At 51.6% G+C, this 25,765-nt stretch overlaps 1 protein-coding gene across 2 annotated transcripts in view; it reads right to left on the reverse strand.

Moving 5' to 3' along the window:
* Positions 1-284: 284 nt before the first annotated feature.
* Positions 285-25,765, reverse strand: part of ATE1 (arginyltransferase 1) — a 244,120-nt gene continuing 218,639 nt past the window's right edge. For both annotated transcript variants that reach the window (XR_014827025.1, XR_014827014.1), the window contains 2 exons: positions 4,006-4,099; positions 285-2,987 (listed from right to left, as the gene is read on the reverse strand). The gene's annotated coding sequence lies outside the window, so the exon portion shown is untranslated. The remainder of the gene's footprint in view (positions 2,988-4,005; positions 4,100-25,765) is intronic.

The raw sequence follows: 25,765 nt of genomic DNA on the forward strand, positions 1-25,765 counted from the left end.
CCTGGGGTCCGTGAATAGAGGGGGTCTGTGAACTTCAAGGGGAAAAAATGAAATTTTAATTTTACCAACCTAGAGGTGATAGTCAGCATTTCCATTCATGATGAACGTAGGCTCCCAATCACAGTAGTAGACTTTTGTCACCAATAGAAAGCTCGGATAGTTTCATATCAGAATGTAATCATTGCAGTTGTTGTAAAATAGCATTTGTAGTAATTTACAGCATGTGTAGATGTAGCAAATGCTATCGATACTTTAAGGTGTCATTATTACCGTCATTATCACACTCATTGAATTTCATTATTTAATACATGAATGTAGAAGCATATACATTATTACACTATTCATTTTTAATATTGCGATAGCCATTTCAATTATATTTCGGTATTCTTGGTGTTTTCTGTTATCTTACCTGTTTTCTTTTATGCATTTAAAACCATGTTCTGAGAAGATTACCGGATGGACCGAGGAGTCCCTGAATTCCCTGTGGTCAGCCCACCTCTAGAATGTGGGTCTTTGACAATGAACAAGACCAAATGAAGCTCCCACGAGCTACACTCAGGGGAGTGAGAGAGAGTGAGCCTCTCACTCACAAATCGATAAATAATAATTCCACATGCTGATCACTACTATGGAGAAAACAGCTGGCGGGGGAAGAGGTTCTCTTTGGGTGGTGGGGTCAGGAAGGGCTCCTGAAGGGCGGGATATGTGAACAGAGACCCGAATGAAAACATGAGCAGTACAAGGAGCTGAGAGAAGAATGATCTGGGCAGAGGCCATGGTAAGTGCAAAGGCCCTGAGGTAGGCCTGAGGGGGGCATGTTGCTGTGTGGCTGGAGGAGGTCAGGGTGGGGATAGAGACAGAGAAGGAGGGTTGGTTGGGCCAGTCCCACAGGGCTCTGCCAGCTGGGAAAGGAGCTGGGGAGATGGAGAGCAGGGCCGGTGAAGAAGCCATTGTATTCAGGCAGCCAAGAAACAATGGAGCCTTGGACCAGCCTGGGAGCCAGAGATGATGGGATTTGGGGTAGACCGTAGGAGAGTGAGCAGGGGGAGGAGGGCTGAAAGAGAGGAAATCAGGCTACTTCCTGGTTTGGGGTCTTCACAACCGGGTGCACGGCAATACCAAGACAGAGAAGGCAGGGAGAGGAGCGCATCGGGGCACGCTGCGCCCCTGGAGCCCTGCTCCTGACTGCACCCAGAGTAAAGATCCAAATCCTGTCACCAGGCTTTACATCCCCCACCACCTGAGCCCAACCCACATGTCCATCCCCGTCCTGCCCTGCTCTTAAGGCAAGCACTCTGCCCAGCCAAATCTGCCAGCTTGCCGTGCCCCTCGAAAGCGCTCACTGCATCCCCTCCACTCTTGTCTGAGTCTCCCCGTCCTTCAGCTCCCACATGAAGGCCCAGATCCCAACCACCCCTCCTTCCTCTGAAACCCTGCACCACCTTGGTCCCCTCGTTGGCTACTCGGCAGGGCCCGCCTGCTTTGCCGGCCGTGTCTTCCATCCTCTCTCCAAGTGGTATCTGCCCTTGGGTGGGGGGAGGGGGGCTCCTCTGTCCTCATGCCCCCCACGATGCTCAGCTGAGTGCTGTGATCTCAAAAGGTGGTCCAGGGCTGGTCTTGATGTATCTCAGATGTTGAGCCACATGTAATCTATGAGTATCCTTGGGTCTGCCAACAGCTGGAGCCATTGGTTTTGAAATATTTGCTGGAAATTTAATAACTTGAGCAGTTAGTTAAGAACAACTAATTGAATTATTAGGACATGTGACATTTGAAAGTATCTGTGAATTTCTGGAGTTCTTTTAAGGATATTCCAGAGCCCTTTACCATTGAGGTCCTCTAGTAGCCCAGGCAGATGCCAAACCAACACAAACGTGGTTGGAATTCTTTGACTAGTGTTCAGGTCCCATTGGCAAGACCAACATAGCAGAGTTTCCTTCTAAAGCCATGCTCGCATGTCTATGGCTGCCTCGAGGTGAGGAGCAGAATAGATGGTGCTCCATGTCCCTAGAGCTGTTGGTTTCATTTCCTCTCCTCAACCACAGCACATCATCCTGGCAGTCAGTTCCATGCAGCAGTATGTAATCAACAAGAGTCAGTTTCCCATCAATGTTACAACATGCTTTGCCTTCTCCCCAAGGAGATTTCCAGTCTTTCCAATTGTCTGGCAGATTAGAAATGTGCAGCTGCTCTCAACAACCCACTACTATTTTCAGGATGAAATACAACTCTAAAGAGTGGAATACCTTCAAAAGAACCTGTAAATTTAAAAAATTCTGTTTGGAGTTCCCTGGTGGCCTAACAGTTAAGGACTCAGCATTGTCACTGCTGTGGCTTGGGTTACTGCTGTGGCTCAGGTTCGATCCCTGGCCCAGGAACTTCCGCATACCATGGGTTTGGCCAAAAACAAACAAACACACAAAATGCATTCTGTTTATATGATAAAAACTGTCTTCCATCTTAAGTGTCCACCAAGCTCTGAGCCAGCTTTGCACATACACATCCGGCATGGAGATCAAACAGCTTCCAAGAATTAAAGATGGGAAAACATCATGTCAGCTCCACAATTGTGATAAACTGGATGCACTCACCTGGTGATATGAATTTGTCTTTGACCGAGGGACAGGGCGATTCTAATGAGAGATGATCCTGGGGACCTGAGAGAGGCCATATTTCTGACTTAATACCATAGTTCTGATTGGCTTTGAAACACTCCACTTTTGTAAAGTGAAATCAGCATGGGCTTCCCAGGAAGACAGAATCGAATTTGAATCCCAGCTAAGGCACTAAGCCACTTCTTGACTTGGTCATGTTTATTACCTTCCCGACCCTCAGTCATGCCCAGGAGAGAGAGGCATTGATGAAAGTGAAGGAGCCCAAGGCAGAGTTTGCAGGCCGGATAGATGTTTGCAGACTATTGATCTTGGAAGCCCATTTGCAGAATTCATTTGACAGCTGGTCCAGGAGGCCTGTCCACTGCATGGTGCCTGGAAAAATGAAGCAGAACCCTTGCTAATTCCTTCTGTGGCTCTGGGGCCACCGGGCCATGCCAGCCCCTGTTCCATCGACCACAGGACTCGCTTGGTCCACACCTCTGCTCCTCGAGGCCTCCCGGAGAACCTAAGTGAGGCAGTGATTCCCTGCCCACATTATAGAAACAGCGATTTGGAAACAGATCAGGGAGGAATCTGAGGCCAATTACACATGTTACAAATTAGTCTTTTTTTATTTTTGCTTTTTAGGTCCGCACCCAGGCACATGGAAGTTCCCAGGCCAGGAGTCAAATCAGAGCAGAGGTATCTGAGGCCAATTACACATGTTACAAACTAGTCTTTTTTTTTTTTTCTTTTTTCTTTTTAGGTCCACACCCAGACACATGGAATTTCCCAGGCCAGGAGTCCAATCAGAGCCACAGCTGCCAGCCTACACCACAGCCACAACAACACAGGATCTGAGGTACATCTGCGACCTATACCTCGGCTCACAGCAAGGCCAGATCCTAAACCCACCGAGCAGGGCCAGGAATCCAACCTGTGTCTTCATGGATGCTGGTCATGTTCATTACCATGAGCCACAATGGGAACGCTCAAACCAGTCTTCATTCTATTGTTTTTATTTGCATTTTTCTCTCGCATAAAAGTGCTTCCCCCCCGCCCCCTTTCAGGGCTGCATCTGCGGTATATGGAAGTTCCCAGGCTAGGGGTCGACCCGGAGCTGTAGCTGCCAGTGACTGCCACAGCCACAGCAACGGAGGATCCGAGTCACGTCTGCGACCTACACCACAGCTAACAGCAACACCAGGTCCTTAACCCACTGATGGAGGCTGGGGGTTGAACCTGCGTCCTCATGGATGCTAGTCAAATTCGTTTCTGCTGAACCACAGTGGGAACTCCCCAAGATGCATTTCTTAATAGCAAGAGGTGGACGGGACAGTGAGCCCATCCTCAGAAACAGATGTCAGTCCTGGCACCCACGCCATCATCTCCCAGTTAGAAAATGAAGTACCTGGCTGGTCACCCAAAATCTGGACCCATGTTCCTGGATGAGGTAGATTCGAACAAGAGGCAGCTAGAGGCACTAGGTCCACTCCAGGTTTTACCTGCAGACATCATGTCAGTTATAAGATCAGACTTGCAATCTTTAAAAAGGCTTCATTTTTTTTTTTTTTTTTTGTCTTTTTGCCTTTTCTAGGGCCACTCCCGTGGCATATGGAGGTTCCCAGGCTAGGGGTCTAATTGGAGCTGTGGCCACCGGCCTACACCAGAGCCACAGCAATGCGGGATCCAATCCACGTCTGCAACCTACATCACAGCTCACAGCAACGCCGGATCCTTAACCCACTGAGCAAGGCCAGGGATTGAACCCACAACCTCATGGTTCCTAGTCGGATTCGTTTCCACTGTGCCACGACGGGATCTCCCAAAGCAAAGACGAGGAACAAACTTCCAGACCCCTCCCAAGTTCCAGCCACATTATTATTATTATTATTTTGTCTTTTTGTCTCATTAGGGCCGCTCCTGCGGATTCGTTAACCACTGTGCCACGACGGGAACTCCCGAGGCTTCATTTTTTTTAGTTAACCAAACCTAGGGCTGAACCTCAACTCTGCCACCTCCTAATCTACTAACTGCTTGCTCTTGAACCACCAAAACCTCTCTATGTCTTGCTGTCACCATCTGGAAATGTCACCCACTTCATAGGATTGCTGCAAAGTTCATATCACTGACACCATTATTGAACCATCAGTGAACGAAGGAGGAAACACTGTCAGTAGGACCAGGAAGCAGTGCTTTCTCATCGCTCGGGGCAGGGGTTAGCAAACGCTCCACCTGCCTTCTGTTAGTGTGGCCCATGAGCTAAGACTGGCTTTTGTATTTGGAAATGGTCCCGATAAAACAATAATATTTCACGACACTCAAAACTTTTTTGAAATTCAAATTTCGGTGCCCTAAATCAATATTTTAGGATATTGATACATAATAGGAACACAGTTTGCCCATTCATTTCCATGTTGTCTGAGGTGGCTTTGGTGCTGCAACAGCAGAGTGCTTGTGACAGACTGTCTAGCCCACAAAGCTTAAAATATTTACTATCTGGCCCTTTACAGAAAAATGCTGCCAATCTCTGGCTTAGAATATTTATTTTATACTTATTAAAAGAACTCTTTTAGACATTTGGACAGAGAATTATTTTATCTTTTTCTTGGCCGCACCTGGAAGCTCCCAGGCCAGGTTTAGAAACCCCATCTCAGCAGCAACCTGAGCTGCAGCAAAGGTCCTTAACCCACTGTGCCACAGCAGAAACTCCTGGACAAAGAATTTTTTAAATCACTATTGTGTTCTTGATGAAATGAGAAATTTATTATTAAATTTAGGGCTGTACCCACAGCATATGGACCTTCCCAGGCTAGAGGTTGAATCAGAACTGCAGCTGCCAGCCACAGCAACTCCAGATCCAAGCCACATCTGTGACCACACCACAGCTCACAGCAATGCTGGATCCTTAACCCACTGAGCAGGGACAGGGATTGAACCCCCTTCCTCATGGATACCAGTTGGGTTCGTTACCACTGAGCCACAATAAGAACTCCTGAAATGACAAATTTAAGAGAACTGAATTGGCCAAAAAATTCCTAAACCTTCTCATTCAGAGTCCATTTCTTCTCAAGTTTTTTTTTTTTTTTTTTTTTGGTCTTTTTGTCTTTTCTAGGGCCACTCCCGCGGCATATGGAGGTTCCCAGGCTAGGGGTCTCATTGGAGCTGTAGCCACCGGCCTACACCAGAGCCACAGCAATGCGGGATCCAATCCGCGTCTGCAACCTACACCTCAGCTCACAGCAACGCCGGATCCTTAACCCACTGAGCAAGGCCAGGGATCGAACCCAAATCCTCATGGATCATAGCCGGGTTCGTTGACGGCTGAGCCAGGAAGGAAACTCTGAACGAAGCTTTTCTTAGAAGCCTGCTCCTCATTCTCTCTGGGCTTTTTGTCTCAGCCGCTGACCCTGCAAGCGCTGATGTTCTCGCACCTTCAGCTGACTCCGTGACTGCCAGCTGGGAGAGGATGACGCTGGGTTTTTCACGTTAAAATGTGCATGTGTTGGGGGAACATGCATATTGGATCTTCGGGACACAAGGCGAGCCGCCCTTCCTGGCCTGGAGGGATACTCAATACACGGGAAGTTCCGCTCTCCGTGTATCAGCCCATCCTCACACACCCTTGTCCTTTTCCACAAAGTTGGGGAGATTCCTTGGCTGCAAGCCACAGAAAGAGAAATTGCAGCTCCACCTGATTTAAGGGATTGTCTGGAAGGATGGCGTTGCTAACAGAACTGAAGGAAAGGCAAAGATTCATAGCCTGGAAAAGACCAACACCAGGTCAGCTCAGAGGATCGAAGTTACGAGAACCAGCAGATCTTGACTTCACGATGTCACTTGAGCCCATGCGCTCAGGCCCGATTCAGGTCAGAGGGAAGCGAAGCAGACCTTTGGGAGGGACCCTGACTTGGGGCTGGGACGGGGAGGAAAGGATGAATGGTCTCCCTGACGTTCCCCGACCTCCGGCTGAGGCTGCCGGGTGAGGAAGCCACGAGGGCCTGCAAAGGCATTTCTGACTCCCCTGCACAGTAAGGAGAAGCCTCTCTTGGTAGATTCCGCTGAGGACCACAGGCGGGCTGGCTGCCTCGCTTGTCTGTCTAGAGCATCCACCGTTACGGGGCTCCACGCAGGGCAAAGAAACTCTCCTCCTCGAAGCAGCTCGTACCTCGGCGAGGTGGCAAGGTCTCCTTCTGGGTTTGGCTTGGGGTCACTCCTCTGTGAAACTGCCCCTGCCCCCGCCCCCGAGCTGGGCTAGAGAGTCCTCTGCTCTGAAGGCACTTTGCACTGCCCCTACTGTACCATTTCTGTTGATTGACCCGGCTCCATCGTGGTATTAGTTAGGCTTCTCCTGAGAACAATAAAGTGTGTGTGTGTGTGTGTGTGTGTGTGTGTGTAGAGAGAGAGATTGAGATATTTATTTTAAGGAATTGGCTTCACACAACTATGGAAACTGGCAAGTCTAAAATCTGCACAGAGGGCCTCTGGGCTGGACACCCAGGATGAGCCAAGATTGCAGTTCAGATCTGAAGGCCATCTGCTGGCAGACTCCCCTCTTACCCTGGGGAGGTCAGTCTTTGGGCTATTCAGGTCTTCAACTGATTAGGTAAGACCCACCCACATTGTGGAGAGTAACCTGCTTTACACAAAGTCCACCAATTTAAATGTCAGTTGCCTCCAAAAAACCCACTCTCAAGTTTCCATAGTGTAGTGGTTGTCCTGTTCACCTCAGACACACACACACACACACACACAAAACCCACTCTTATAGAAACATCTAGAATAATGTTGGACCGCATATCTGAGCATTGTGTCCCAACCAAGCTAATGTAATAAAGTAACCATCACTCTAACCGTGCTGTGGGGACTTCTCTGAGGGCAGGAACTCGGCAAATTTTTCACTTTGTTGCTCTGGTAATTATGAGCCAACTATGCGTTCGATGAAAATAATGAATAAGAAGTATGTGTTGCATGGCCGACCAGGGCTTCAGACCCCTGCTTCTAGATGTCAGAACAGGGAGCAGTTCCTGGGGAAAGAACTTCAAGATATCTTCCTATGGGAGGAAGGCTGGACCTGTATTTCTTTTTTGGTTCTGCCCATGGAATGTGGAAATTCCTGATCAGGGCTTAAACCCGCACTACAGCAGCAGTGTCAGGCCCTTCACCGACTGAGCCACCAGGGAACTCCCTGGATTTTTTTTTTATTGAAGTATGATTTACAATGCTGTGTTAATTTCCGCTGTGCAGCAAAGTGACTCAGTTATACATATATGTATATTCTTTTTTAATGCCTTTCCACTATGGGGCATCACAGGACATGAATATAGTTCTCTGTGCTGTACAGTATGAACCTGGATTTTGAAGGAGCAGCATCAGGGTTTGTGGGCTAGAAAGCATCCATGCCAGCTGGCAGGGATGTACGTTCTTGACATCTATTTCTCGGGTGCCTGCCATGTGGGGGATGCTGTGCCTGTGGGACCCGAGGAGGCGCTGAGGCAGAGCGGTGAGGGATGCTGTCTTGGTAGAGGTCCGTTTCTGGAAGGGTTTCGTGTAGGCTGGAAAATGTCCTTCGTTTTTATAAGCAGAATCCTGTCCAACGCTCTAGGGATCTGTTTGGATATCCTGGCCCCGGCTTTTCACAGGCTGGGGGTGGCCAGTTTGGGGGGAGGACCTCCAGGAGCAGGTCTCATCTACTCTTTGGGTGGTTCCTGCCTTCAGACTGGACGTTCAGGGCTGGATGAGGGGCGTGTAATGACGCCCACGGCCAGCACGGCCCCTGGGAAAGCCAAGGTGAAGGGTAGGCTCCCAACCAGAAGGGCTCCCCAGGGAGTAAGGTGCCGTGCTGGGAGGCCCGGCGGGCAGGCAGCCTGCTCAGGGGACTGAGCAGCCTAGAGTTTCCGAGGGGAGAGCCAAGTGTGGAAGCAGCACTCCGAGCATCTCCTCCAGCTGTCAGGGCGGCCAGGGCGCACGGTGCCCGGGCCAACACTGACAGCGTGACCCAGGGGCCTATCGGAATCAACACTTGGCCCGGGGGGTCTGGCCACCGGTCAGCAACAACACCAGTGGAAGTGATAGCAGGAAGGGAGCGCTGGGGCTCCGCGGGGGGAGGGAAAACCCACATCCGCTGGGCCCCCGCGCAGTCCGCGCAGGCGGAGAGCTGGAGCCTCCTGCTCCCTTTCCTGAGAACAGCAGCATCTTTGTGCCACTTCCAGATCACGCTGTCTGGCGGGGAGCACGTGGACTGATCACTGGCTCTCCAGGGGAAAATCCATTTTCAAGGGAAAAGTGGTTTTGGGGTACAAAATGCTACACCTGCTGGTCCAGTGCAAATGAGAAGTGACTCCTTTCAAGAATGGGTAACACTGGGAGTTCCCTGGTGGCCTAGTGGTTAAGAATCCATTGTTGTCACTGCTGTGGCTCAGGTTCCATCCCTGGCCCAGGAACTTCTGCATGCTGCAGGTGTGGCCAAATTAATAATAATAGTAATAATAAGTAGCATTAAAACTCCCCTCCTCAGATGCCCTTGCTCTGAAGGCTGCACTAGTGCAGGCCTTGCTGTGTCAGGCAGAGGCAGTCCAACTCACCGAAGCCATGGCCACCCACACATGCAGCATCTTGTTCTTCAGAAGCCCCACAGAGCCAAGCTCAGCAAAGGGAGGGGGGATTTGCTTAGCCACACCCTCTAAAAAGTCACAGAACTCGTTTCTTTGGCCCCAAAATGTCACCCCAGCAAACACTAACTAAATCCCTACTCTGCCCAAGGCATTGTGTCCTTTTGTTGTTAAACTCTGAATTTTGAAATAATTTCAAGCTTACAGTTGAAAAGAGGGAAGACCTCCATAGACTTTTTCACCCACATTCATCACTTTTTAACATTTTGCCACATTTGTGTTATTCCGTCTTTCTGTTTCCTCCGAAGCATCTGAGAAAGGCTGCAGGCACCAGCCGCTCATTCTTCCACTTAGATTTTCGAAGAACAGATAATCTCTTAGGCCAGCCCAGCACGGTTCTCAAACTCGGGAGTTTCTCACTGACATAATACCTTCGTCTAATCTACAGTCCATATTCCAGTTGCTCCAGTTCTGTCTGCTATCACTTTTGCCTCGAGTTCAGAATCCGGTCCAGAATCATGTCTTTTTTTTTTTTTTTTTTTGCCTTTTCTAGAGCCCCTTCTGCGGCATATGGAGGTTCCCAGGCTAGGGGTCTCATTGGAGCTGTAGCCACCGGCCTACACCAGAGCCACAGCAACTCGGGATCTGAGCCGCGTCTGCGACCTACACCACAGCTCACAGCAACGCCAGATCCTTAACCCACTGAGCAGGGATCGAACCTGCAACCTCATGGTTCCTAGGCAGATTCGTTAACCACTGAGCCACGACGGGAACTCCCAGAATCATGTCTTACATGGAGTTGTCATGTGTGCCCAGGAACTTAGGATTGAACCTCCCTAATGATTGTAGGACCTATAGGTGAGAACACTAAAGGGGACCCACGTACCATAGATTTAAATGGTTTTCTTTCATGGCTGCGTCTGATGCATACGGAAGTTCCCAGGCCAGGGATCAAACCCGAGCCACCGCAGTCACAAATGCCAAGTCCTTAGGAGCCACCAGGGACCTCCTAAATATTTAAAGGTGATGCTCATAAAAATTGTTAATTAAAATGTGTTCGTTCCACCTTCTTTGAAAAATTTGCCTTCATAACCACCAGGAGGGCCGTGTTCCAATACAGAATTCTTGGATGCCCTGGGGCTCGGTGCTGGAACCGACGGCTTAGGAAGAGCAGACTTCTGTCCCTGGCCTGTAGCCTGCCGCCTTCTCGCCCCATCCCCACTCGGTCCCGTGTATTAGGAGCCTTGCATGCACACAAGCGGTCAGCCCAGCCTGCTCGTCCGAGCTCCATCCACACTCCATAAATGCTACCCTTGGACCGTGGCTTCGGCTCAGGGATGCACACATCAGGGACAGGAGCCTCTCAGGAGGGTCCATACGGGGAAGAGGTCCATCGGGGCCTGGCTCTCTGTGACCTGTGACCTCAAGGAGGGGGAGGAGGCATGGGTTCCAGGGAAGCATGGCCCCTTGGCCCCGCAAACTCTTCACTCTGTGGAGACAGGCACGGCCGAAGGAGGGTCAGCAGGGCCCTGAACTGGGGGCCCCAGAACAGGCACCCCTCTTGCCTAGGTCTGGGGGTGGTAGTGGAAATACGGTCTCTGTGTCCAAGACGGTTGAGTCTAATGGCAAAGATTCACGGATCCTTGTAGTCTCGTGAGGTCAAAGATGAGCCCACGCCCTTAGCACTGGCTCAGAGCTTTTTCCCTCTAAGCTGGCCATCGTTACTTACTGCGGTCTTATGCAACAACTTTGCCATTTGAATATAAATCCTCGTATATGGATCATTTCCATCTTTGACTTGTCTTGATGGCAAGAAACCTGCTTTTTAACTCTTAATTTCTCAGCACGTACTATGGTGACTGTCACAGAGCAGGTCCTTGGAAAACAAGGGCTGGATGAATGAAAAAGTACCCAGCTGATTTACTGGAGGGATGGAGAAATGGTTGGGTGGCTGGCCGGCTGGATGACTAGGTGGCTGGATGCTGCATTGTTTACAGAGAGGTGGGTGACTGCCCTGGTGGATGGGTGGGTGAGTGGGCAGGTGGAAGGCAAGATGGACCATGAGTGGATGGATGGATGTGTTTATGGACAGATGGACGTGCAGATGGATGGATGAATGTGCAGATGGATCCATAGATGAATGGATGTTTGGGTCGGTGGATGATGGATGAACAGTCAATCTCTGGGCTTTCCTGAACAGCAGATCAAGGGGTCTTAAGGTCCTGGCTAAAGTCAGCAGCGAGCTGGAAAGAAAACCTAATGGTTTTGACTCCTAGAATCACCACTTTTCGCCATGAGATGGAGACGCCTTCAAGCTGCAAGCATCAAAAAGCCTGGCACCCCTCCCCCCACCCCTGGACCAGTGCAGAACCTCCTGCAGAATTACCGGATGCCCTCCCAAGCCCACCCTTTCTGCTCAGCCGAAGCACCTGCCCCTCCGGGAACTTTCCTGATCACCCTCCCTCTTCTGAACACCCACAGTCGCATTTAGGTCTGTTGGGTTGCTTTTTGAAACTTCCACAGAACACATATGATCTTAACACCTGTATTCTCTCTGTCCACCCGTGCCCCATGCCTTACGTCCTCCGCTCATCACAGGCTGTGGTGTCTGTCCCTCCAGCACCTCCCAGGAACCTGTCACGTGCCCTGCGCAGAGTTGCCGCTCAATGAATCTTTGATGATTGAGCTGCGGAACCAGTCGTGTCGAAGCCCTTTACAATGCCGTGAAATTGGGTCATCTACAGCTAATCTCTCCAAGTTTTCATGTGAAACCTCTTGCTACATGCCTAAGAATTATAGCACTTAAAAAAATGTATTTCTCATTAGCCTTCCCTGCCTTCTCCGCTTTCAGCAAAAACTTAGAGCATAAAAGCCAATTTACCACATGCTTCCAAACGATTCACAGATTCGAAACAGCAACAAAGGCTGGGAACTGGCCACATGCAAGGGGGAAGAGAAAGATGGCAAAGAAGATTAATTGCCTTTGGAAGTAAAAGATAATCAGTGAGAGCACAATGATAGTACGTGCCAGTGGGAAAGCATTTGCAGAAATACCATATTAGCCGTCACGGAGAGCTGGGCCAGAGCCCCCACTGAGACATCAAAGGGCCGAGTCATGTGCTTGGTAACTGGGACGAAGCGGGAAGGCCTAATAATGTCCTATTCTTGCTGGCTCTGCACATTTTGGCAGCAAAATGTCCCCACCATGGGCTGCCCCTGGGAGGCTGGCACATAGCCAGGTGACTCTCACCTGGAGAACTACTCGGCTTCTGAGACTTCTTGAGGGCTCCAGAGGGGGTGGCCGGTGGCTTGGCGTTTGATGGGAGAGCGAGCAAGAGAAAGCACAAGAAAGAGAGAGCGAGCGAGAGAGAAAAACACACTCCAGCCCTTCCCGCCCTGTCCCTGGTCTCCCAGGCCAGGCGGCCCGACCCTCCCACGGCTCCCTCCCCGCAGGGACTGGCAGCCAGCTCTCCAGAGAGCAACCAGGACAGGAAACCCAGCAGGTCCACAGCTGGGTGCTGGAAAGCTGGCCCCCAGAAGGCTGAGGATGGAAGGAAGTTTGTTTTGGATGTGGGACCCAGGTGGGGTAGGGGCGGTGGGCAGGGGGAGAGCCGAGAGAGGGGCAAGATAAGAAGATGCTGTGATTTAACTAGAAAGGGAGGGAAGTGGGGGTTTGGGGCTAAGCGGGTTGGCACTCTCTCACAGCAGCTGCATAAGCCACCTTTGCTTCTGCCAGGACAGCGCGCCTGTGCTCCAGGCCAGCTCCGCACAGAAACATCATGATTCGATTGGTCTCTGGTCTATAGCTACCCCCCATTCAATACGGCAGCCACTAGCTGCATGTGGCTGTTGAGCCCTGGAAATGTGACTCCTCCAAATGGAGCTGCGCTGTAAGTGTAAATGCCACACCAGAGTTTGAAGAGCTGGTATATGTTTAAAAAAGAATCCACGAGACCTATTAATAACTTCTGCATGGATTAGATATTGACATGCTACTATTTGCACACATGGATGAAATAAAAGATATCAGCATTAATTTCACTGTTTCTTTTTACTTTCTTGCACATAGTGACTAAAAATTGGACATTGCATATGTGGCTAGATTGTCATTGGGCAGTGCTAGTCTAGAGCGTTTTCACTTCATCCGCAAGTTCTGAAGATGCCGTTCAATTCAATAAGCACATGGGGTGCAGGATATCACTAGGTTAAAGAGACGTTCTCAGAACATCGCTGCATTTAGAACCACCTGTTCAGTTTTTGGGGTTTTTTTGTTTGTTTTTTGGTTTGTCTTTTTGCTATTTCTTTGGGCCACTCCCACGGCATATGGAGGTTCCCAGGCTAGGGGTCGAATCGGAGCTGTAGCCACCGGCCTAGGCCAGAGCCACAGCAACTCGGGATCCGAGCTGCGTCTGCAACCTACACCACAGCTCACGGCAACGCCGGATCCTTAACCCACTGAGCAAGGGCAGGGACCGAACCTGCAACCTCATGGTTCCTAGTTGGATTCGTTAACCACTGCACCACAACAGGAACTCCACCACCTGTTCAGTTCTTAAAACTCCCCCCTCTTGGCTGCGACCAGACCAATTCTTATCAGCATCCCTGGGCCTGGAACTCCAGGCATCAGTGTTCTTTTAAAGCTCCGGGGGTTCCAACGGGCGGTCGGATGGAGAACCAGGGGCTGACTCTATGGCCACTTCCCTTTGGGGGCTCGATATTCAATAGCATCTGAAATACGACTGTGAAAAGCAGCCCGGGATAATCTGTCGATTGGGAGACAGGGGGCATGCAGGAGGTGGGGGGGAGGGTGGCGGCTGCGTTTGGGAGTTGGGGCAAAGAGGGATGAGAGGTGGCCTTGCCTTGGGACTCGAAAGTGGAGGTGGGAGGAGGGGGTGGGCAAGTTTCCTGGCAGGGAAGATGCTCTGGCCAAGGCGGGGCGGGCAGCTGGGAGGGCAGAGAACTTCTGGGCCATCTGGAGCCCCAGGAGGAGGTGAGGATAAAAGTTAGAAAGGCTGTGGAACCAGCTTCTGAGGGTCCTTGAAACCCAGGACTCAGGAATGGGGAGCCCAGGACAGGCTCCAGGTAGGGAGTCATGCTCAAACCGTGACTTAGAAGCTGACCGATCTGTGACAGATCTGGCAGGAAGAGGAGGGGAGGGCGAAGACAGGGGCGCCAACGGGCTCTGCTTGCCCGCTAGCCGGCCTGGCTCTCCAACCAGGCGCTCACTCCCAGGGGTGACCCTGCCCCGGCCCGGTTCAAGACAGGCCCACAGCCAGCATCTGCTGAATGGACCAAACGACCAGGGTTTCCAAAACTGCTAACAGTCTGCTCCCACCATGTCGCTCGAAGGAGCAGGGAAGGTAAGAGCTTCCCCTCGAGTTGACCCAGTTCTCCCTTTTCTCCCTCCAGGAAGCAGCCCTTGGTCTGCAGTGGTCAGCCAAGGGTCCAGACGGTTCTAATGGGCAGGCTTTACAATGGCCCCCCTGCCCTCCAGGCTGTGGTCCCCACCTGCTGCATCCGGCCTGGCCGGAGCCCCTGCGTTTCCACTTCCCCAGGCTGCCCAGGTGGGCCCCATGGGCGGCAGGCCTGGGCCCGCTCACCCCACCCTCTCCCCGACTCTTTCCCTCAACGTTGCGGGTCCTTGATTCCATACATGTCACAACAGCTCATCCTGCCACAGAGCAGCCCATTAGAGTCTTCTGTGCATAACTTTTACAGCAGCCAAGGCATGACACACCTGAAGGCACCTCTCTGCTCGCAGTCGTGGAAATATTTAGAATTGCATCTCATGGGTCTCTAAATGCTGCTGTCTCTGCACACCTCGGGGTAAGGAAAGGCCACTGCAGATGGACAGGGGCCTTCTGGGGCTGCCTCAGTGTCCCTGAGTGAGCAAAGGCCACCTATCAGGGTCCAAGTGATCTTTAATGAAAGCTTGTTGCTGTGTAACCTAGGAGCAGGTTCAAAGAAACATCTATTAACTGTGAATCTTTTGCTAAAGCAACCACTCCCCTTTGCAACAGGCTTCCTGCCAAGGAGGCATTTATCATTCCTTGAATGGCAGTTCCCCTGGGAACACCTGGTTTTCTTTCAGAAGGAAGCTGGGCCCCTCCCTCCGAAGCTAGCCCCTCTGCCAAGCTAAGTGTCATCTGCTTCCCTGAGTCTCCAGGCCTGAGAAGAAACCACCTCAGGGAATTAAGTCCCAGGGGGTCGATAATAGGACACGGCCCAAAGGATGGAGCCCTTGCTGAGGATGCTAAGACTGCCTGCCTCTCCCGGGCTCCGCCAGCCAGGCCTCTGGCTTTTCTTTCTTCTCCTGTAGCCCTTTAAGACATTGGGGGCTGGAGTCGATATATCAGGGCCGCAGGGGAGAGGTGGAACTTGAACTTGCTAAGCTGCGGAAAAGAGTAAAGGCATCAGTGGGGAAGGTTGGAAGGCTGAGCTACGCGGGGGGAGCAGGCAATCTGCAATTCCACGTGCCCACGTTCAACCAGCGCAAGAAACCCAGAGGCAGGAGCAGCCAGCCAGGCTGTCCCAGGGCCCCAAACACGACCCGATGAATGATCAATCAAGTGCCAGGTTCCTGTCCCACTTGCCCCAGGGAAGGAATTTAAATGCAGACAGAGGAGTCCTCTTGTGGCACAGGGGGTTAAGGATTCACCGTTGTCACTTCAGCAGCTTGGGTCACTGTGGAGCAGGTTCCATCCCTGACCTGGGAACCTCCACATTCCGCAGGTGCAGATCAAAAAATAAGTAAAATAAATGCAAAGAACTCTACCTAACATTTTGCGAAAATCTTCATGGGAAAAGAATCTGAAAGAGAGTGGCTATGTGTGTATGTATGGCCGAATCACTTTGCTGTGCAGCAGAAATTATCACAACCTTATAAATCAACTATACTTCAATAAAACTTAAAAATAAAAAAATAAAATACAAGCAGATAGGATATAGTGAATTTAGTGATCTTTCCTTGAAGAGATGTGCATATGTAGCTGATTCTGATTCTTACTTTATAAAAGGGAAAATAGCTTGGAGAGTTTTCAGCGGTTAAGTGACTTCACAGAGTACAAACAGCTCCTGGCCAACCAAGTCAACACACGTTTGCAAACCGACAGGATGCAAAATTGTTCCTTTAGTTTCAGTTCCCTCAAATGACTTTTTTTCCTGCTCCATCAATTCAGTCAGTATCTAAGAGCATCAATTATGCTCATTGCCACAGGATACAGCGTCTGGAAGGCAATACTTGCTCGGTAAACATTTTTGAACGAATGAGAGAGAGGAGCTCTTATTCTCAAGGCACTCATAAACTGCTGAAGGGGGGCACATAGAGACAAACCACGGCAATGCAGCATGGAAAGTGCCAGAACGGGTGATGTGATGGCAGCAGTCTCCGAGGGAAGACAGGTAGGCTGTCCAGAGGAGGTGACAGGACCTGGGTGTTGAGGCTGCTGTAGGAGTTTGCCCTCAGGCCAAGAGGGGGAAGGGCATTCAGCAAGAGGAAGGCAAGAGAAAGTCCACTGGGTTCTTTCAAGGAAAGACGGTTGATACTGGCTCACGACTCTTCACTGGCGTCACTTCCTTAGGTGGCCAGCTTATGAATGGCACGGTCACCAACTCAGGACCCGACCTGTTAGAGTTCACTGCTACACTGGAGTGGAGATAGCACATACCCGACAGTTTGGACTCCAGGCAGAAAGTGAGCGCTGCCTTTCTAGGAGCTGCTCTGATGGCAGCAGGTCTGGTCTAGAGACCCTGCTACAACCTGCAGCCCAGGAAAATCTCCCCTCTGGTCTTCCACGTCTGCCCTGGATCCCAGCCTTGCACTGTAATGCCATCACACTTGGGCTGCCTCACCCATCTGAACACCTTCCCTGCTTCTTTGTCTGCTGAACTCCAATTCATTCGTCAAAGCCCATCTGAACTTAATCGACCCTCTGAATCTTTCTTAAATCCTCTGTTGCCCATTAGATCACCTCCAGAAGTTTATTTATTTCTATTTTTTTTTTTTTCGTGGCTGTGGTGTGCAGCGGCTTAATGTGGGATCTTGGTTCCCAGACCAGTAACTGAATGCAGATCACAGTGGTGAAGGCACCAAATCCTAACCCCTAGACCACCAGGGAACTCCCATCAGGGGTTTTAAAACATTCCCAGATCTGAGCTCACCCTAGATTGTTCAGTCAGACTCCAGGGGTGGGGCCTGGGTCTCAGGGCTGTATTAGTCTGTCAGGGCTGTGGTAACAAAGTGCCACAAACTGGGGGGCTCAAACACCAGAAATTCGTTTTCTCACAATTCTAGAGGCTGGAAGTCCAAGGTCAGGGTGCTGGCAGGGTTGGTTTTGCCTGAGGCCTCTCCCCTTGGCTTATTGACAGCCGTCTTCTCTCTGTGCCTCATCATGTGATCTGCCCTCTATGTCAGCCTCTTTGTCCCCATTTCCCCCTCTGATAAGGACACCAGTCGTGCTGAACTTGGACTCAGCCTCATGACGTCATTTTAACTTGATGACCTTTCTAAAGACCCCATCTCCAAATAGGTCCCATTCTGAGGTCCTGGGGGCTAGGCTTTCGACACACAAATTTTAGGGGGACACAACCCAACCCACAACAGGTTGTAAATGCTTCTCAGGTGCGGCTCACCGGCGGCCAGGTTTAGGACCTGGTTCTAAACTGACAGGCAGCGGTCCATGGCGGACATTCCTCACAGCACACGGGGGCGATGGTTCAGAATCTTGTTGAGCTCTGAGATCGGACCTTTGAGCGCTGGCTGAACAATTAAGAGCCCACTTCTCTGTGATAAAGAAGAGCAGGGACAGGAGTCCTGCCGAGGAACAAACTTCCAGACCCCTCCCAAGTTCCAGCCACATTATTATTATTTTTTTTGTCTTTTTGTCCCATTAGGGCCGCACCTGCGGCATATGGAGGTTCCCAGGCTAGGGGTCTAATCGGAACTGTAGCCAGCCTACACCACAGCCACAGCATCGTGGGATCCGAGCCACGTCTGCAACCTACACCACAGCTCACGGCAACACCGGATCCTTAACCCACTGAGCAAGGCCAGGGATTGAACCTGCAACCTCATGGTTCCCAGTCAGATTCATTAACCACTGAGCCATGATGGGAACTCCTCCAGCCACATTATGTTGTCTTTTGTCTTTTTTTTCTCAGAGAAGACCTCCTATACTGTAAAAGCCCAGGCCTCATAAAACCAGGATCTGTCCCAGGAAACACATCCTAGGTGGGCTGGGCTGCCTCGCAGAGCCCTCAGAGGCCCAGGCTCCTCCAGCTCTTCTCCGTTCATCCGTAGGATGTGACATTGACCCCTGGGGTTTCAATCACCGTAATTCTGTTTGCATTTAAACAGTTTGCCCCAAAGCCCCTCTCAGGCTTGTGTCTCCGTGTTACTGGTCAGAGCAGGGCCACAAGGCTTCCCCAGCTTCAAGGGACCCCAGGATTGTCTATGTTGAGCTGGGCTCGCTGTCTCCCTACAAAACAGGGGACAGTGCTCCATGGCCACCATGGGTCCCCAGGTCTGTGGTGTCTGATTTGTCCCCTGTCCACTTCCCGTTTACATCTGCTCATTCCCTGAGCCATGTGGAAGCCAGCCTGGAGGAGGTGGCCTGTGGCTGGGACCTGAGGTACGGAGAACGAAGGAACGGCAGAGACAGGAGGAAAGACATCTGGGGGAGGGAACAGCATGAACAAAGGCACGGAGGTGGGACGGAAAGGGTCAGGGAAGGGACCTGGTGAAGGTCTCTACATGGTTCCCGCACAGTGTAGCAAGACAGATGGTCAGGACCAACCGGAAGCCCTATCCTTCTGCGACCCGACCCACCAGTACGAGAGACGGCGACCTTGGCATTTCCAGGGCAGCTCAACCTGAACTCTGCTTCCACTGGTTTATTTTTGTTTTTGCTGTTGGCCACACCCGCAGCATGCAGAACTTTCTAGGCCAGGGATCGAACCCGAGCCACAGCAGTGACAAGGCCAAATCCTTAACCACGAGGCCACCAGGGAACTCCTGATTCCACTGTTTGCCAAAGAACCACAGTCTGCCACATGCCTGAGCCTGACAAGTTGCTCAGTGTCTTAGCTATTATCCCTGTGCCTCCTGAGAGGGAACAGCCTGGCCTCGTTCTCTGAAAAAGTCCTGTAGGCGCATATCTGGGAGAAAGAGAGGGAATATTCCACAGGAAGAGTCAGTCTCTCTATGGAGTTTATTACCCTTCACCCTTCCCCATTCTCTCTCTCTCTCCACACACACACACACACACACACACACACACTTTTGTAGACTTTGAGTGTAGAGGGAGGCTTTACCGGCCTCAGATCAGTGGCCTACAGACTGACCGCCTGCCTCTGCCAGCTTTCTCAGTGCTGAGCCCTCTACAGTATTTTATGACAGCAATTGTGGGAAATTCAAATGGACCCAGAACTCAGCCGGGGGGCAGGAATGGGACACCCTTCCGCACCCGTGGGGGACAGACTCCTGATGCTGTTTCTGCATCATGGCTCAGGGATGGGTCAGAGAGGTGGGTGTGTCAGGAGAGTGAGAGGAAAATTTCTGGCAATCTCCCCGTGGCAGATCCCAGCCTGAGGTGAGCTGGAGAGAGAGGACACACATCTGAGAAAGAGGAGAGGACAGAAACAGACGGATCCGAGCTACGGGCACACCCAGGAGGCCACCTGTCCCCAGGTTCCTAGGAGCCCATGGCAAAAACAGCTCCTGGTTCGGGGACGTGCCCCCAGCCAGGCTGAGTGTAGCCTTGAGTCATCGTGCAACTCGGGTGGGGTTGGAAAGTCCTCCAGGATGTGGTCAAGGGCAGAGGCAGGAGCACAGGCTCCCCTAGTCCCAAACTGCTGTGAGTCTGGCTTCTTCCTGGAGCAGGCAGAGAGGCTTCCTTTCCCACCCACTGCTTGGAGCTGCTCAGAACTCATATGCTGCTTTGGGAGGACACGAGGGTGCAGGGGTTGAAGGGGAAATGAACCCCCCCTTGCCGGGTGTTTCTTTGACTTTAATAGAACAGCTTCGCTCCCAGGTTGCTCCTGCAAAAACAGGTCTAAGCGAGTGGAGGTAAATCTGAGCCTGGAACAAAGGGGCTTCTCACCATCCTTAACGGCTTTGTAGTCACCGAGCAGAATGAATCTGTTCCTTGAAGACCACCACTGGCAAAGGTGGCCTTAACCATGGGAAGTCAGGATGTTCCTCCTGGCTGGGTTCCTTAAATTGCCCGTATTCTAGCGCCAAGCTTACTCATGCTCACCAGCCCAAGGTGCATTTACCTCCCCATGTGGGAGGCTGTTGAGCATGAAAGTTACAGCCTGGGTTCAAATCCTGAACTTTTGCTGTGTGTCCCCAGACTACTTACTTGACCTCTCTGTGCCTTGGTTTATTTACCTGTAAAGCAGGAACCACAGTACTGGTCTGATGGGATATTATATGCATTAAAGGAAACAAAGCATTTAACAGGCTTGGCATACTGTCTGGCACGTGATAGATCCTCAAAAAGAGAAAAAAAAAAAGGCAAGGCCTTAGGAGCACGGAAAGCAAGGGACAGACCAGGGTCCTGCTGCTGATCCCTAACTCAGCCCTAAGATCACTCCCCTCCACAGAGGCCCTGGGGGGGTGCATCTTAGTCCTCTCCGGCTGCTGTAACAAAATACCAGACTGGTATTTCCTCAAACACCAGGTGTCTATTTCTCCCAGTTCTGGGAGCTGGAAGTCCAAGACTCAGGTGCCTGCAGATTCGACCTCTGGCTTTGACAGGCCGCCTTCTGTGTTCTACCCTGGCAATGAGAATGAGAGCACTGGTGTCCCCTTTCTTGTGAGAAGAAAACTTAATTACCTAATCATCTCTACCTAAGTGCCTCCCCAAGGCCCCATCTCCAAATACACGGGGGGTGGGGCATCAACCTAGGGTTTTTAGGGGGATTTGAACATCAGTCCGTGACCAGGTTGAACCCTTGAAGCCCATAAAGGCTGGGGAGAGAGACTTACATCGCAGAGGAGAGTTTACCCCGGTGCATGAGGCTGGGTGTTTGTCAGATGACATCGTGGGTTTGGGAGAAAAGAGCCAGGGACCCAGGATCTCATTTGGCCACTCCAGGGTTTTCCCCACTAGCCCATCACCAGGGTGGGTCCTTCCAAGGGACCTACTTCTCTCTGAGTTGGAAACTATTGGAGTTGAGAGCAAGTGGACAAAAAAGAGTCAAAGATGACCTCAAGCTCTCAAGTCTTGACTAAGAGAATGAGATGGAGCAGAAGATGCTGGTTGCCTGGGACTAAAGGGTGGGTCCAGGGTGGGACACGGGCGTGGTATTCAGGTCTGGGCTTGTTGGCTTAGATACTGGGCAAGTCAGGGAGTTCCCGTTGTGGCTCAGTGGTTAAGAATCCGACCAGCATCCATGAGGAGGTGGGTTCAATCCCACCTCGATCAGTGGGTTAAGGATCCGGCATTGCCATGAGCTGTGATGTAGGTCACAGATGCAGCTTGGATCTGGCGTTGCTATGGCTGTGGTGCAGGCCGGCAGCTGCAGCTCTGATTTGATCCCTGGCCTGGGAACCTCCATGTGCCGCAGGTGCAGCCCTAAAAAGACAAAGATACTGCGCAAGTCAGGATCAGGGAAGATACTGAGCAAGAATCAGAAAAGCAGAAGGCAGCTGCCTGGAGGCCACGTTGACAGGTGGGGACTGAGCCCCAGGACAGGGAAGTGTGCTGAGAGCAGCTGGCACAGTGCTGCTGGGCACCATGGAGGGCCCACCAGCCCTGCCCTCCCCAGGTCCCATTTCACAGCCTCCCTTCCACCTGGAACACCCCAAATAAAGAGCAGAAATGGAAGCACAGAGACCTGAGCTTGCGTCCCGAGCTGCTGCTGCTACAGGCCAACCTCTCCGAGCCTCAGCTTCTGTACCCATAAAATGGGCATAAAAACACCATTCCAGAAGGGTATTAAACAGAGTGCTGTGATTTAAAGAGCACTGCCTGGCTCTCGGCAAGGGCTTAGCAAACAAGTATTATTTTATGATTAATGGCTGTACTGTAGTTATGAACGGGGACCTTGGAGCCAGGAAGCATAGGTTCAAATCCCCCAGTGCTTAAATCTCAGTTTTAAACCTCCCTGTGCCTCAGTTTTCACATGTGTGACAGGGGGCTGCTGTGAGGACTAACTGAGCTACTGTGAACAAGCATGCAGAACAGTACTGGTTCTCGGTGCTGGGGAGGTGTTAGCTGCTCTTCCTAAACCAGGGCGGCTACGACGGAGAGGAACGCCAGGTGAGTCTTGGCAAGGAGACTGCTCCTTTGCCCGTGTTGTCGCTGCTCACCCCAACATAAAACGCAGCGTGGTACGGGTCGCTTTGTTGTGCAGCAGACATGATCACAATCTTATAAACTAACTATACTCCGTAAAACTTCAAGAACAGTGAAAAACTCCCCCCCCCCAATTTTTTTAATTAAAAAAAAAAATGCATGTGGCATCTTGCTTCTCTCTCCTGCTGTTTCCTAAGTGGAGCTGGGCTGGCTGCATAAAGGCCCTGCTTTTCCTCCGGTTCAGATTCAGGTTCTCGGAGCAGCAGGTGCCCCTGTCACATCAAGGGCTCCTGGTTCCAGTGGGGATGTGACCAGCGGGACTCAGAACAAGGCCTGTGGTGACAGCTGAGGGAAGTCCCAGCCCCAGGCCCTGATGGGCACCCTCCTCTCGGGCCATCCTGCTGTCCCCACACTCAGGAAGCTTTATGGTCTAAGACAGGAGCCTCTCAGGGGACGTCAAGTCCCCACCTTAGTCCCTAAGGCAGCCACGCCTGTGAGAACCAGCCGGCTGCAAAGAGAGGCTGAAATTCAGAAATGAGGCCTGTGCAAAGCTGCCCCCCTCCCGGTCTGTGGGGAAGGGACCACACAAAGGAGAACGGGCAGGAGCTGCTGATCAAAGGACAGAGAGAAGACAGACAGGGAATCAGGCTCCCGTGGAGAAGGGGGCCCCTGTGGGGGGGGGGGGTCCCCGAGTTCCTTTAGGGAGAAAGTCATCCTGGCTGAGGAAGCCACAGGAACTTGGGGTGTCAAGCCTGCCTCCCGAAGCTACAGCAGGACCCCACACTCTGAAGCCAAATCTGAGTGAGCCAGAGAGAAGAGACACCTCAGGAGGTGACACGGTGCCTCCCACCACTTGGGAATTCCTAGGCTCATCTTCTTGATCCAGAGGGGCCTAATCCAGAAAGGCCTGTGACCAATCGCCTCTGAACACCAAGGTATTCCAGCCCGATCTGGTCCACATGGAAGTTCTGTGCTACGGGGGGGTGGGGTTTCGCCGTGGGTGTCATAATGGGCCATCGCGTTTCACTGTCCCTGGAAGAGGCCCAACTCAAACGCCAGGCTCTGGGGAGCGAGAGAAATGAGGTCCCGAGTCCTGGGTAGTTAGTTGGCAAGGCAGGGGTTGTACCTGCATCCCCTGCAGCTGCAGCCTGGCCACAGAAACAGAAGGACCTGCACAGGCTTCTCAGATCCCGCGGAAGATCACAGCCCCTTGTGTTTGGGGCACGAACGACGGCGTGGTTTTACTGCTGCTGGAGAGTTTTGTTTCCATTTTTACCACGAGGTTGGTGACTCCGGGTCTCTGAAAAGCTCACTACCATCCCCCCTTGTGCAGAATGGCCCAACCTCGGCGTCCCCCAGAAAAGAATTGCCTATGCTGCTCTGTCGATGGTCTGTGTTTACACTGCCCCCCAGGGTCCCCCCACCATGCCTTTGCTCCCAGGGTTCCCTCTTCCTGGGACACCCACACTTGCCCCAACTCCTCCCTGGGGGTTGAGGGAAATGCATGAAGCAGCGAACATAATCTGAGTGGGGAAGGAAACTGAACGGGGATGGATGTGTGTATAACGGAATTGCTTCGCTGTGCGTGCGGCAGCAGTGATCACAACCTCGTGAATCAACTACACTTCAACAAAGCTTAAGAGAGAGAGAGAGAGAGAGAGAGAGAGAGAGAGAGAGAGAGAGAGAGAGAGAGAGAGAGAGAGAGAGAGAGAGAGTGTTCCCGTCGTGGCGCAGTGGTTAACGAATCCGACTGGGAACCATGAGGTCGCGGGTTCGGTCCCTGCCCTTGCTCAGTGGGTTGACGATCCGGCGTTGCCATGAGCTGTGGTGTAGATCATAGACGCGGCTCGGATCCCACGTTGCTGTGGCTCTGGTGTAGGCTGGCAGCTACAGCTCCGATTAGACCCCTAGCCTGGGAACCTCCATATGCCACAGGAGCAGCCAAAGAAATAGCAAAAAGACAAAAAAATAAAATAAAATAAAATAAAATAAATAAATAAAGAGAGAGAGAGAGAAAGAAAGAGCCTAGCAAACGTGCCCAGCAAGAGAAGCAGAATCACAAGAGCCTGGGGTTGGGAGGGGCAGCGGGGCTGCGTGGGGTGGGGGAGTCTGGGGCTGAGCATGCCTGGCTTTGACGGGAAGGTGCAGGGGTTCCTGGGGCACCCGAGGAAGCCGTTTACAAGGTCCGAGCTCCCTCACAGAAAGGAGAATCCTGGTCTAGGGCAAAGGGGGACAGATGCCCAGAGGGGCGTCAGCCTCTGAAAGAGGGGACCCTGAGACCCACCACGGGTCCATCGCCGAGGTCAGCAGGCCCTGAGCTCACAGCTCGGAGAAACAGAGCGGCTGGAGAAGGAGCAGCACGTCCCTGGTTTCTTAAACAATGGCATCTTTTTAAAACCTTTTCATTTTGAAATAATTATAGATACATAGGAAGTTACAGAAATAGCGCAGAGCAGCCCGTGTGCCCTTCACCCCACCTCCCCCGCGATAACATCTTGTATCACTAAAGCATGACATCCACACCAGGAAACCAGCTTGGGACAATCCGCAGCCCTGATTCAGATCCAAACAATGGCAGGGGAGTCACCTCTTGCCATGGCTCTCAGAGACTCTCGCACCAGGAATTTCGGCACCGCTCTGAAAAATAATGTCACACTCAACTGGGGTACCCACACCCGGGTGGTTCAAACTCTCACCTCCTAGCTGCTTAATTCTATTGCTGACAAAAGCCCCCGTAGGCTGCTGGAGACACTGGCCCCTCCGTCTCCCCTGGAAGCCAGGGAGATGAGGGGAAATTAAAGACAGAGCCCGGTAAGCGGGTCTGTTCTTGCCTTGTGCTTTGGTGGACTGTCCTGGGCCTGATACAACATAATTAACAAGAGGAAATGGGGTGCTGAACCTCATAAAGAGAGGGTTGTTTGCTCCCTTACCTGGCCCCTTAGGAAATGTCCTTGCAGTCTGCATCACCGTTAGAGTGGCCTGTACCTCGATTTTCCCATCTGTACAAGGGGGGGAGGGTGAGTAACAGAAGCCACCTCATAGGATTATTAAGAGGAACCAGCGAAGTGATGCTTGTAAAGAGCTTGGAACACACCTGGCACATAATAAAGCTACGTATGTCCTTGATAAATCAATAATAAAAATTAAAAGAAAATGAACTATCTGTAAATGGCTTTCTAGGAAACCCAAGCCAGAGCTAAGAGTTTTCCAAAGAACCTGGAGTGAGTGATGAGGCTTTGGGGAACACATGGAGGTCTTT

This window comes from Sus scrofa, chromosome 14 (assembly GCF_054392235.1).
Source record: "Sus scrofa isolate SSC_HxYL_T2T_F1_AM1 chromosome 14, Sscrofa_HxYL_maternal_Yorkshire_Landrace_v2.0, whole genome shotgun sequence".
NCBI classification, from domain to species: domain Eukaryota; kingdom Metazoa; phylum Chordata; class Mammalia; order Artiodactyla; family Suidae; genus Sus; species Sus scrofa.